The sequence below is a fragment of the Mus caroli genome, chromosome 17, assembly GCF_900094665.2.
Source record: "Mus caroli chromosome 17, CAROLI_EIJ_v1.1, whole genome shotgun sequence".
In the NCBI taxonomy this organism is placed as follows: domain Eukaryota; kingdom Metazoa; phylum Chordata; class Mammalia; order Rodentia; family Muridae; genus Mus; species Mus caroli.
In genome coordinates, this window is record NC_034586.1 from 18,331,274 (window position 1) to 18,345,468 (window position 14,195).

Here is a 14,195-nt window from a genome sequence, read left to right on the forward strand (position 1 = left end):
GTGTGTGTGTGCAGTGACCCTGGTGATAATGATTTCTGGACAGCTTTGTCCCTTCAAGTGTGGTTTTGTTCTTCCTCCTCCTGTTCTTCATCTCCTTCTCATTATCCTTCTCTTCATACTCCTTTTTCTTGTTTTTCTTCTCCTCCTTCTTTGAGATTGCACTAAATCCTTCTGTGCAGGAAGGGGCTATAACAGTTAGAGTGACACTAGCCAAAGATGGCAGTTGTCGCTACCGTCTCCGACCAGCAGAAAAGAAGTGACGAAACCGATGTCCTTCTCAAGGCAGTTTATTCAGGAACTTTACAATGTGCAGGAAAAAAGAATGCCCCAACCTCTCTCGGCCATCCCCCTTTATCTCCTCTCGTCTACTCCCCATCACCCCAGTCCACATAGGCACAGTTCATTGGCTCAGGATTACATTTGTCACATCATCCGATCTTATGTCGTGGTGCATCTGCACAATGCAGCTCAAGGTACATGGCTATCTTGAGGGATATGAGGAAGTCGGGTGCCAGTCATAAGACTTGGTAGCAGTCCCGGGCGCCATCTTGGGGCAGCGGCCACACCCGCTCCTCACAGGCAGTGAGATTTAGACCTGGTGACATAAGAAGAATGAAAGGAAGGCAAAACAGAATAAAAAAATTAAAAGAAAATTCAGAAAAAAACTTTAGGGGTACTGGTAAAAGAGTAGGGTATGTTTGAAGCAACCTATCAGAAATGATTATTTCTGTGACATCATTTCTCCAGGGAGCACCTGGGTGCCCTCATCTTGAGCATCATGCATGACATACAGTCCACTCAAGTGGCAGGAGAGGTGTTGAGGGAAATCCTGGGGTAGCTGGTCACTCAGATAAGTTGAGGACTTTCCAGGTGCACAGGCAAGTAACACTGGTTGACATCATGATTCTCTGCATCCTGGTCTGGCTCCATTGCCACACCCACTCCAGTGGAGCGTGCATGACAAGTCCAAAAGCTTGGCTGTAGTCCTGAGATACAAACTTTCACAGAAACTGGTCTCCTGGAGAGTCTTTGTCATTCCATAACAGGGATGTGGTCCAGATATGTCCTCGTGATAGTCAGTGATAGGCTTAGAGTGCTTTCTTTCTGTGTTGTTTTATTATAGATGCCCGGAAGGAATGATTTGACTTATTCAGACAAAATGCCTTCAGTGTTGAAAGAGATAGTGAAACAAATCAGGCATTGCAGTTTACTGGGTAAGAGTAGAAATCTCAGGGCAAGTTCTACAAAGTAAACTTAGAATAACAGCCTAGTCACTCTCATATGCAGGAATTTACAATGGTCTAGGAAGTAGGAGGGTTGTGGTTTAAGGAGGAACTAGAGTATTGCATTATTCATGAAAAGTTTAGCAAGAGCAGAAGCCCCTTGTTGGTGGTTTATACAATGTACTTGAATTGTGACTAGGGTGGGAAATCTTCACCAGGCTCCTAGAATAGCTGACTTTAGATAGGGCCGCTTTTTATCTCAATTGTAACCACTGCCTGTTTCCTGCCAGTCTTTATGTATGCATTACTCTGTTTTGTGTAGAGTCATTATGCATCAGATGACCTCAATGTATCACCTAACTTCCTTGTTTTCTTCTATAATATAATTCTGATGCTCGCTTTGAGAAATTACGTTCAGTTCCAACACTCTCTGGTGTTCGTGTCTGTTTGTCACTCACCAACTCCTTTTCCACCTGAGTACCAGGACCCTGATTTCTCCAGAGGGCTGAGGAGCCGACTGAGTCTGCCTGTGGCACTCCATGACAGGTCTGGGCCCTTCTTTTCTCCAGGCCTTCTGTACAGTACCAAATGGTGTTTCCTCATCTGTATTAAGCAATTCCATGTGTGGAATTGCCATATTTTGGTATCACCTTGATAAGGATGGCTGGTCCATGTGGAAGCTGAAGTCTGCTACCCTAAAGAACTTCCCAGATCTCCATGAGTTGCAACCTCATCACTGTCTTGTTCAAGCTCCCAGAGAAACTGAGGAGGTCCATATACCACCAGGTGGAGTACACTGATAGACAGCACTTGCATTGCTAGTTGACAGGCCTTGCTTTACAACTTATGCACTGTGTCAAATACATTCCTAAGTACTGGGCCAGGAATGACTTCCCACCAATACTTTGCCAATATTCTCTGCAATCAACAACAGCAGCTTCATTTCTGGGTTTGGGCCTTCCAAGGGTGAGAGATTGTCTTTCTGCTGAGTCTAGATTGACATGTGGAGCATGAATCATTTACATAATAGACAATGGAGTCTGGCATCACAGAACAACAAGACTACTTTAAGAGTCATTTTTTTTCTGGGAAGGGGTCTTTCAAAGTGTGGGCAAAGCCTAAAATCAAGGCAACATTATCATGTGAAAATCTCTTGCAATTGCAGTGCCATTTAAACTCAGTGTGGTCTTATAAATAGGTTTGTCCCTTTAGACTCGTGTGTTTGAATGCTTGGCCCACAGGGAGTGACATTATTAGGAAGTATGTCTTTGTTGGAATAAGTGGTCTTGTCAGAGGAATTGTATCACTTTATGGGTGGGCTTTGAGATCCACCTTCTACCTCTTTCCTGGCTGGCTTCTGATCAAACTCTTAGCTTTTTTTTCCCAGTACCATGCCTGTCTGAAAGATGTCATGCTTCTGGCCTTGGTGATAATGGGCTGAACCTCTGAACCTGTAAGCCAGTCCCCATTTATATTTTATAAGTTGCCTTGTTCATGTTGTCTCTTTACAGTAATGGAAGCTCTAAGACACTCACCTTTCAGAGAGATGGGGACTATTAAAAGGAATCATTGACAACACACGTAGGCATTTTTGTGTCCAAGTGTGTACTTAATTTAAATGAAGTTATAACACTTGGATTGATAATGATTCTCCCAAGGGCTACAGTTAAAACAGTCCTGATGCCTGGGAAATCTCCCTTTCCCAGAGTTCAAGAGTCTCCACCAACAAGATGAACTGTCACTATTACTATTGCTCTTTGCTCTCTCCCAGAACTTGAATCTCAGACCCTGTACTTATTATACACACATACATGTACAACAATAAAGAAATCATGAGTTGGGTGGGGATGGGAAAAGCTGAGAGGCTGGGGCATGACTGAAGTGGACACAGTTCCCCTGTACAGAGTTCTCAAAAATATATGAAATCATTAAATTAAAAGAAATAAAAAATGGAAGGTTTGGAGGAAACATAGAAATGGACCGTGAAGGCTAGTTAGCAAGAGATTGAAACTATTTTCCAAAAGTACTGGAAAAGTCATGAAAAATTTGGGGAAGTTGCTACAGCTGAGAAAAAAAAATTCTGGATTAAAATTATCCATCACTAAAGCAGTGCAATGAATGATCAGAAAAGGCAGTGGAAAATAACATTTAATTTTAAGATACTTTGAGAGCAAAACCAAGTATGACAGGCTATGAATATTTTATGATAAACCTTTGGAGTTCACTAGTTAATGGTATTAGCATACATGGCAGGGCAGGCATTAAGAGCCCCCTCTCTGAGGCAAAGGACAGTACACACTGTAGATATAGATACTGCTTAAATGTGTCGCACTTTTTCTTTTATACTGTGAGTTTTTTTGAAGACAGGAATTCCTTCAGTCTTGTTGCCCTCTGGACCCAGTAGGTGATCCCTAGTGAATGGTGAAGGATCACTGACTGAATACATAACTGAAGGCTTTTGTACTCAGGAAGGACCTGCAGCTGGGAGCAAATTGAAAATCTGCTTTTCAGAAATAGGTCTGTATTTCGGGACCTGAGAAAGGAAATGCAATAGCGAGCGCGCTCTCCAGTGGACAGAGGCAATGGGATGGGGAGGTGCACCCTAGCTGGCACAGTCCTGGAAAGGAAGCACAGAGCATGCAAAGCCTCTCTCCTTAACCCTGCTGTAATAAGACTGTCTGCGTGTGGTAGGGACATGAACCTTCTCATGTGGGTACAGGAGCCACATGACCTCAGTATGACCAGTCAGGAGAGCCCTGGTTCGCTAGCCAGTCTGATTGGCCAAGTTCTGGACATGTGACCAATTAGGTCATAGACTAGGAGTTACAGTTGGTGGGAGGTTGCTGAGACAGTTGGAAACTGACCTGTTATAACTGAGGTTAAGTTTTCACTCCGGGGCTACAGAGGTAGAGACAGTGCGCTCAGGCATGATTTCAGGAGAGCTGCTCCTGTCTACTTCCCCAGCACCCAGGTACAGCCTAGTTTTCCTAGTCTTGCTGCTGATGTGACTCCCTAACCTGCCTTCTCAGCTTGTCAGAACCACTTTGGTTGTGTTGTAGGCACTGACCCTTTCTTCACACTGCCTGGCTAATGGAGGCCTAGGGGCTGCAGAATATAGATTCTGAACCTCCCAGGACTCTGTGCAGCACTCCCTGGACAGTTCATGGTGGCTGAGACAAGCAGGCTCCTGCCCAGCACAAGCCCCGTGGACCATCACAGGGAAGCAGAGCCTTGTCCTCTTTCATGTCCCCCCTTTATGTCCAGGATCCTCCAAAACGGGCACATTATGCATAGAAATGAGAACATACCACAGTTGTCTTTAGAGATTTGGCTTGTCACATGAAGCATTATCCTTAGTTCCACCTATTTTCTGGAAAATGACACTTTTCATTCTTTGTTTTTGTTTGTTTGTTTGTTTTTCGAGACAGGGTTTACTCTGTGTAGCCCTGGCTGTCCTAGAACTCACTCTGTAGGCTGGCCTCAAACTCAGAAATACGCCTGTATCTGCCCCCCCCCCCCAGGTGCTGCGATTAAAGACGTGCACCACCACGCCCGGCTGATACTTTTCATTCTTAAGGCTAGGTCCTTTTTCATCTCGTATACTCTTCACGTGATTTTATTTATGGATTTCTGTATTTCAGATTCACCTTATATTCGTGAGTGAACTGATGTTCATGAACATGAGCTTATAAATGTGTTTATCGTGAAGTATCACGGACTCTCGTTAAGGTTTGTCACATCTTTTACATGAAATTATTGGTAATAGTATTTGGTTTACTGTAGTTTTAATTGTTTGTGTATGTCTGCACACATGGGAAGGACAGAGGACAAATTGTGAGGCCAGTTCTCACATTCCACCATGTGGGCTACAGGAACAAAACTTGGATCATCTGGTCTGATCGTAAGCAGTTTTATCCAGGGAAGCAGCCAGCTCTCTGTTGGTCTGGTTTTGGTTACAGAGTAATGTTAGCTTTCTAGAACACAGTGGAAAGTGTCCCTTCCCTTTTTATGGAACTATCTTAGGAACATTGGTGTTCTTTAAAAGTCTGGTAGAATTCATTTATGAATATGTCAAGCCTTGGACCTTTGTTGATTTTTTTCCTATTAATATTTTAACTTCATTGCTTGTTATTGATATATTCAAGCATTTTATATGTATTTTGAAATTTGCCCATTTCTCCCTGTTTCACAATTGGTTGCAGTATAGATTTCCTATATCTGTTTCAAAGATTCTTAGATATGTTATAATGATTCTTTTTTTTTTTCTTTTTAAGATCTACATATTTATTTGTTGTTAGTACACTGTTGCTGTCTTCAGACACACCAGAAGAGGGCATCAGATCCCATTACAGGTGGTTGTGAGCCACCATGTGGTTGCTGGGAATTAAGCTCTGGACCTCTGAAAGATCAGTCAGTGCTCTTAAAGCCCAAGCCATCTCTCCAGGCCTGTTCTAAAGGTTGTTAGAGCCTTGCTGTATCTGCTACTGTATCACATTCATTTGTCTCTAGTTTTACTCTGTATCTTCTCAAAACCTTAGATTTGGGAATGCTTCCTCAGTTTTGTCTCTTCTTTCCAAGGACCAGGATTTTTTTTTTTTTTTTCATTGTTCATTATTTTCTGTTTGGTTAGTCTCAGCTCTCACTTTCAGCCTGTTTTATCAGTTACTGGTTTGGGGTTGTATTTGTTGTTCTTTTCCTTTTTTTTTTTTTTTTCTTAAAATTTTTTATTATTTAAATGTGTTTTATACATCAAACATATTAATAATATTGAGTATTTTGAGAATAAAATACAAAAATTTTGTTCAACTTTTATAGCCTTCCATACCTTAAAAATATCATCACTGAACATTTAATACTGCCCATATCTAAGGATCCTATATCTAATGTTGAATACTAAATTGTTTCAAAACATAAAAAATATTATTTAGGAATTAAGCATAGTATAAGAGCATAAAATATTAAAATGAATCATTAAGAAATATATTCAAAAGCCTTTATATGATACTACTTGACATAGTTATTGAAAACACACTATATGTCTGTGTATAGGGTCTAATTATAAGTTTGCTCGAAAAAGATTATCAGTGTTTCTAGGAGAGAAATTATTTTATCAGTAAATATAGTTTAAAAATTTTAAAATGGAAAAAACTCTTTGAAGTTAAACATTAAGAAAATGCTAATTTCAAGCACAGTGATCAAAACTTATCAATAATAATTCCATGATGTTTGTAAAACATGATTTTAATATTTTCAACTGTTAATATTCAACAAATAGAATAATTATTTTAAGATATATTTTCATTATGTCTCCCTTTTCATTTCTAATTTTATTAATTTGGATTCTGTCTCTGTGCCCTCTGGTTAGTCTGGCTAAGAGTTTATCTATCTTGTTGATTTTTTTCAAAGAACCAGCTCCTGGTTTTGTTGATTCTTGTACAGTTCTTTTTGTTTCTTTTTGGTTGATTTCAGCCCTGAGCTTGACTATTTCCTGCCATCTACTCCTCTTGGGTGTATCTGCTTCTGTTTGTTCTAGAGCTTTCTGGTGTGCTGTTAAACTGCTAGTGTAAGCTCTCTCCAGTTTCTTTTGGGAGGCACTCAGAGCTATGAGTTTTCCTCTTAGCACTGCTTTCATTGTGTCCCATAAGTTTGTGTATGATGTGTCTTCATTTTCATTAAATTCTAAAAAGCCTTTAATTTTTTCTTTATTCCTTCCTTGACCAAGTTATCATTGAGTTGAGTGTTGTTCAGTTTCCATGTGTATGTGTGTTTTCCATTGTTTTTGTTGGTATTTAAGACCAGCCTTATTAGTCTGTGGTAATCTGATAGGGTGCATGGAATTGTTTCAATGTTCTTGTATGTATTGAGGTCTGTTTTGTGACTGATTATATGGTCAATTTAGGCAAAGGTACCATGAGGGCTGAGAAGAAAGTATATTCTTTTGCTTTAGGATGAAATGTTCTATAAATATCTGTTAGATCCATTTGGTTCATAACTTGTTAGTTTCACTGTGTCTCTGTTTAGTTTGTTTCCTTGATCTGTGCATTGCTGAGAGTTGAGTATTAAAGTCTCCCACTATTATTGTATGGGGTACAATGTGTGCTTTAAGCTTTAGTAAACTTTCTTTTATGAATGTGAGTGGCCTTGGATTTGGAGCATCGATGTTCAGAATTGAGAGTTCATCTTGGTAGATTTTTCCTTTGACCAGTATGAAGTGTTCTTCCTTATCTTTTTTGATAACTTTTCGTTGAAAGTTGATTTTATTCGATATTAGAATGGCTACTCCAGCTTGTTTACTGGAACCATTTGCTTGGCAAATTGTTTTCCAACAATTACTCTGAGGTATTGTCTATCTTTGTTACTGAGATGGATTTCTTGTATGCAGCAAAATGCTGGGTCCTGTTTACATATCCAGTCTGTTATCCTATGTCTTTTTATTGGGGAATTGAGTCCATTGATGTTAAGAGATATTAAGGAAACGTGATTGTTACTGCTTGTTATTTTTGTATTTAGAGGTAGAATTATGGTTCTGTGGCTATCTTCTTTTAAATTTGTTGAAAGATTGCTTCCTTGCTTTTTTTCTGGGGTGTAGTTTCCCTCCTTGTGTTGGTGTTTTCCATCTGTTATCCTTTGTAGGGCTGTATTTATGGAAAGATATTGTGTAAAATTTGGTTTTGTCATGGAACATCTTGTTTTCTCCAGCTATGATAATGGACGGTTCTGCTGAATATAGTAGCCTGGGATGGAATGTGTGATTTCTTAGGGTCTGTATGACATCTGTCCAGGATCTTCTAGCTTTCATAGTCTCTGGTGAGAAGTCTGGTGTAATTCTGATAGGCTTGCCTTTATATGTTACTTGACCTTTTTCCCTACTGCTTTTAACATTATTTCTTTGTTTAGTGCATTTGGTGTTTTGATTATTATGTGACAGATTGTATTTCTTTTATGGTTCAGTCTATTTTGGAGTTCTCTGTAGGCTTTTTGTATGTCCATGGGCATCATTTTCTTTAGGGTAAGGGAAGTTTTCTTCTACAATTTTGTTGAAGATATTTACTGGCCCTTTAAGTTGGGAAATCTCTCTAATCTATACCTATTATCCTTAGGTTTGGTCTTCTCATTGTGTCCTGGATTTCCTGGATGTTTTGGGTTAGGATCTTTCTGGATTTTGCATTTTCTTTGACTGTTGTGTCAATGTTTTCTATGGTATTGTCTGCACCTGAGATTCTTTCTTCTTGTATTCTGTTGGTGATGCTTGCATTTATGACTCCTGATCTCTTCCCTAGGTTTCCTAATTCCACAGTTGTCTCCCTTTGTGATTTCTTTATTGTTTTTACTTCAATTTTTAGATCCTGGATGGTTTTGTTTCTTCCCTTTGCCTGTTTGATTGTGTTTGCCTCTAACTCTTTAAGGGATTTTTGTGTTTCCTCTTTAAGGGCTTCTAGCTGTTTAACCGTGTTCTCCTGTATTTATTTAAGGGAGTTATTTATGTCCTTCTTAATGTCCTCTATCATCATCATGAGAAGTGATTTTATATCTGAGTCTTGCCTTTCCAGTGTATTGGGGTATCCAGGACTTGTTATGGTGGGAGGTATGGTGGGAGGTGGGATGCCAGGTAACCTTGGTTTCTGTTTCTTATGTTCTTATGCTTGCCTCCCGCCATCTGATTATCTCTAGTGCTACCTGTCCTAGCAATGTCTGACTGGAGTCTGTCCTTCCTGTGACCCTGGTTGTGTCAGAACTCCTCAGAATAAAGCTGTCTCTGTGATCCTGTGATTGTGAGATCCTGTGATTCTGGGATCCTGTGATTGTGAGATCCTGGGTGTGTCAGAGCTTCTGGGAGTCAAGCTGCCTCTGGGATTCTGTGATCCTGTGAAACTGTGAACCTGTGATTCTGGGGTTGTTAGAGAGCCTGGGAGTGGAGCTTCCTCTGGGTGTTGTGGGACTGGCTGTGGAGTTTATGCTCAAGGTCTGCTCAGGGCACGGGCCCAAACTGGAAGACACCTGTGCCACTGGTCAGGTGGAGTTCCTGGATGCCTGGATCCAGCTGGTCCCAGTAAATTCCAGTGTTATGTTGTTAGTTTTCTATGACCCAGAAGTGCACTATGGGCCCATCTTACCTCTCTCTTACTTTTCTATGTGGGAATTGAGAACAGTAAGGCTTCTTCTCAACCTGCTTCTCTTTGTAATACCATGGTTTTCATCTCATTGTTTGTCAGCTGATATTAGGGTGGAAATTTTCAAGTGGCTTGCAGGGAAGTGAAGAGAGCAGGCAGTTATGCAGCTGGACCTGGAAGTCAGGCCCTCTGAAAGTGTGACCCTGTTGGGTCACCTCAGGAGCCTCAGTAAAGGCAGCTTTAGATGGCTCTGCCACCTCCCCAAAGAAGTGTGGTTTACTGTCAGGATCTTTTGAAAGGGGTGAGAAAAATGACACAGACAACAGGACTGAAATTGACAAGTTAAGTTCTGGACCATCCAAACATCATGAAGCTGCTCCACATCAGAAAACGCATCTTTATAGTGATAGGATGTACAGCAGAAGGAGATGTTTTGAGCCACAGAAGGTTGACAGTTTTCAGGAGGAACAGGCTCAGCACATCCACACACAGATAATTTGTTCAGTTCACTATGCCATGAGAACACCATTCCATACAGGGACATGAAATTGTATGTATTTGGCCTGGCCATCAAAGGTCCCTCTGGGCAATAGTTCAAGGGTGGTAGTGGTATAGTGTGTGGTGTGGTGACACCAGATTCCCAACATATGTGTGGAATAGAGAGACACTCTACTGGATCTGATTATAGCACTGTTTTGTCAGGTAGTGTGGGATGGGGTGAGCCTCAGGACTTGATCTCCTACAGTCTTACATTAACACCCTATATATATTGTTACTTCAAGTATCTGAAGGACAATCACCATATAGATTTCTAGACATCAGTCCTGGCTAGACAGGAGCTGTTTTGCTGTCTCATATACAATGCCAGGTACCAGAACCTGTTAAACATTCCCCTAGCCACATTGCCACCAGAGATATAGGGATAGGTATCAGGGCTTGCTTGTCATTCCACCCCCTGCCATTAACCAACATATCCTGCTAGATTCACATCTTGCAGGACACCTCCTCTCCTGGCATATAACCCAGGTGTAATGCACTGTTAAATAGCACTTGTACTTGTAGGCACCAGGAATTACTGTACAACCTCCCCAGTGCCTTGAATACATTCCTAAGTATTGGGCCATGCATGACTTCCCACCAAACACCACACTGACTGCTGGGTATTGAACCATGCTGAACGGGTCACCAACATATGCATCACATTAGTTCTGTGTATCCGGTCCTGATCTCTGACAAAACCTCATAGTCATCAGGCCATGATGGATACTCCCAGGGACTGTACCATCAACTCACTGCTATGTCCTGGGCAATGCTTGACAGCCTCACATTAATGAAGCTCACTTGTCCTTCTCGGTGTCAGGACCCTCTTAGACATCAGCTCTAATCAGCACCTACTACAACATTAGTTATCAGGCCTTGATGGAGACTCCTGTACCCTTGTCACAGACTATAATCTACTGTGTCATAGGCTCTGCTGGATAAACTTAGGACATCAGTCTTGATGGACATTCCCTCATGAGTCTGTGTGGGTACAATGCCAGCATGCTGTCTCCTAGGCCAAGCTGTGTGGCAGTGTCAATGGGATTTCTAGTAATGTCAGGTAGCTAGCACTGTGTGTGGAGTGGTATCCTCAGGGAAGGGGTATTTAGGATGGCCTAGACACCTGAATGCTATGTGGGAAGGTGGCTTTAGGTATCCACCCTTGCCTGAATGGACATCCTTGCCTAAAAATAGCACTGTGTGTGTGGGTGTGATAAAAGCAGTGTATTTAGGGCTCTGGGAAAGGGGAAAGGTGAGTGCAGCAGGACCTAGGGCCTAGCAGTTATCTGTGATAGTAGAGGGGATGTCCTACAGGGCTTCAAACCTCAGTGTATGTCATGTGGATGGTGGAGAGTGTCCAGAATGATCTCAATATGGCACTATATGTGGGGCTTCATCAGGAGACAAGCTATAGGGCCTGATAGCTTGCTTGTGTTTTTCAGATAGCAGGGAGTTGGTGTGGTCCAGTAGCATTTGTCATCTGGTATAGTAAGTGGTGTAGCCACTCTGGTGTGTTGTCCTTTGAGTCCTGACACCTTAAACATTACATGGGTTCTAGATGAGTGTGTCCAACCCTGCCTGAAAATTATCATTGTATTTGAGGCAGCAGCATGGGAGAGTGGATATTATAAACTTCTAGGTATCAGTCCTTGTTGACACCTCCCTCACAGATACACCATATACACTGGAAGGTATCAACGCCGGCTGCATATACCTGGGTGCATACAACCTTCCATAACTCAGGACCTACTGGGCCCTACCCCACATAAACTGGTAGGTTGCAGGTGCTGCTGGCCAGCACTTAGAGCCCTATATATACTGTCATAAAACAGATACTGCTGGAACCCTAGCCTCACTATTGGGTATTGGGTTGTTTATCTGACCTTGCTGGACACATTCCCTCACTGTCCCCATCACTAATAAAGATGCTGCTATGTTTCAGTCTATGCTGGTAAATCCACTGTGCCTCACCCCACATACAATACTAAGTCTTATACCCTGTGAGACCCCCCCCACCTCACATACATTGCTAGGAATCAGACCCTGCTGTTCCTAACCTCCTGTGTTCATTGCTAAGATTTAGTCTTGTTAGGAATTCAACTACCAAACTCAAGGCACTCTGAAGAATCAGGACCCCCTCCTCCTGCCACCACTGTGCTGTGTATAGTGTCAGGTCCTACTGGACCTACCCAATAGACAAAGTGTGGAGGGACAGGACCTAGGGAGGCATGCTCCCCTTTTCCCAGTCATTTCCATCTGCACACATTGCACATTGTCAAGCCATGTTGGACACTGCCCTGCTGTTTTCCCATAGAAACTCCTAGGTATCCAGCCTTTCTCCAGCTGCCCAGCTTGTCCCATGTACACTAGTATATCAGAGCCTATTGGTTCTCTTGATCCCTGTAGCTAACTCACATCCTCTGCCAGCTCTCAGAGCATACTGGGCATCCCGATGCACACTTCCACCCGCTACATTACTGTTGTGTTTCAGAAGTTGTTATGCATCTTCTGACAAGCCTTCCCTCCTTCTTTCATAGTTCCATTCCTAGCAATGTAGGGGGTCAGCAGAAGCATGATATCATAGCTAGCAGTATGTGTTTGTGTGTGTGTGTGTTTTGGCAGGTTTACCCTGCTGGTCCTCATATCTACTGGACCATGTTGGAAGAGGGTGTATTTCAGACATGACTTTTGGGCAGTGGCAAGGTGCAGTATGTTGACGTACGTTCTTGTGCCTTCAATACTGATGCTGTGATTTCTGTTCAGTAAGGNGAAGCAAACTTGCTGTCAGACACATTGAACACATGGAAGATGGTAGAGCCTGCTGACATGTTTTAGACAATCTCCTAGAGAGTTAAAGTTGCAAGGAAGGAATGCAGAGTTGGGTGTACTCCTGACCTTCCTATAAAGGTGAACAGTTCTGTGACCAGGTGGAGGGACCCACAGTTGCTGGACTTGTCACAAACTGATCAGTCCTTCATAATTACTCATGCATGCTCAGATTCTAGAAGAGACCTTTGTTACCTCTCTTTGTCCTGGTCCATATGGGTAATGGCTTTTCCTGGCCCAGAATGCATTTACAAGAGGGTTAGAGGATGCTGTTGATACTGCTGAAGGCTACTCAGTACTGCATCAGTGAGGTATTTTAATCTTTCCAACAGTCTGTTTCCTGTGTCTCTCAAGAGATGAAGGAGAAAAGGCCCATCTCTGTGGATGTTGAACCATGGGAGCAGGGAGTATCCTGAGTAGGACTGAGAGGTTCAGGAAGGAGCCAGGCTCAAGCTTCAAGGGGACGTGTGCCTGACAACCCACCAGCCAACAGTGCAACTCTGGATACAAGTGCCTGTGCCCTTCCTCCAGTTGCTGGGATTTAGCTACTAGATCTATGCTCCATCAGCTTCCAGGAGCTCCAGCCATGATGTCCTGGTCATGCTAGTCAAGAACGATTCCCTCATCTCAGCCCCTGACTTGGGTTTGCAACATGTCCTGGAACCTGGACCACCAGCACCAGGTGAGCCATCCATGGGAAATAGGTCCCTTTGGCTCCATTTGCACATTTATTAGGCTGAACGGTCATGTCTTCTCTTTTCCAGATGATGCTGCTACAAAATTCCTGAACAGGATGCGAAAGTGTTTCAGCTGAGCCTTGAGAGGTGAACTTACCTTGGCACCTGTCCCCTGGATGGGACAACTTGAGGAAGGGCCATTCATATTCCCATTCCCTACCCAGGACACTGCTAATGTGCATATGAGAAGTAAGTCCACCACTAACTCTCTATCCCTGAAGGGCTTTCACTGTCCTGAAGTAGGCACAACTGAGTAGGCCCAACAAGTCATGTCACTGATGTAGAAGAAATGTAGAGAGCAGCATGGCAGATGCCTGCTGTGTGGGCTACACTGCTTGTCTAAATGCAAAACAAACACCAAGGGTCCCCCTGGCAGTGAGTGAAAGAGAAACTAAGCAGAGATGAGACAAAAGAGAGGAGAAAGGTTTATTACCTGAAGGGGATGAGGAGAGCATTGGCATCCTATTTAGGAAGCCATGTCCTGCTCCAGCAGGTAAAGCATGGGCACTTCATTCCATGAGCCTGTGCATATGGGTAGAAGTGTGGGTCTATCCCTGCACATGCTCCATGCAAGAAGACACTAGTGCCCTGAGCATGCTCAGTATAGGAGTTCACTAAACTAAGCATGCACCACACTCCTGGGCATATTCAATTTATGTTCATGGAGCACATACCCTAAACACATAAATGACATACAAAAGAGAAGACATTACCTTTTAGCAGATTCCACAAGGTGCCTTCCTTGCAGGGTGGCTAAG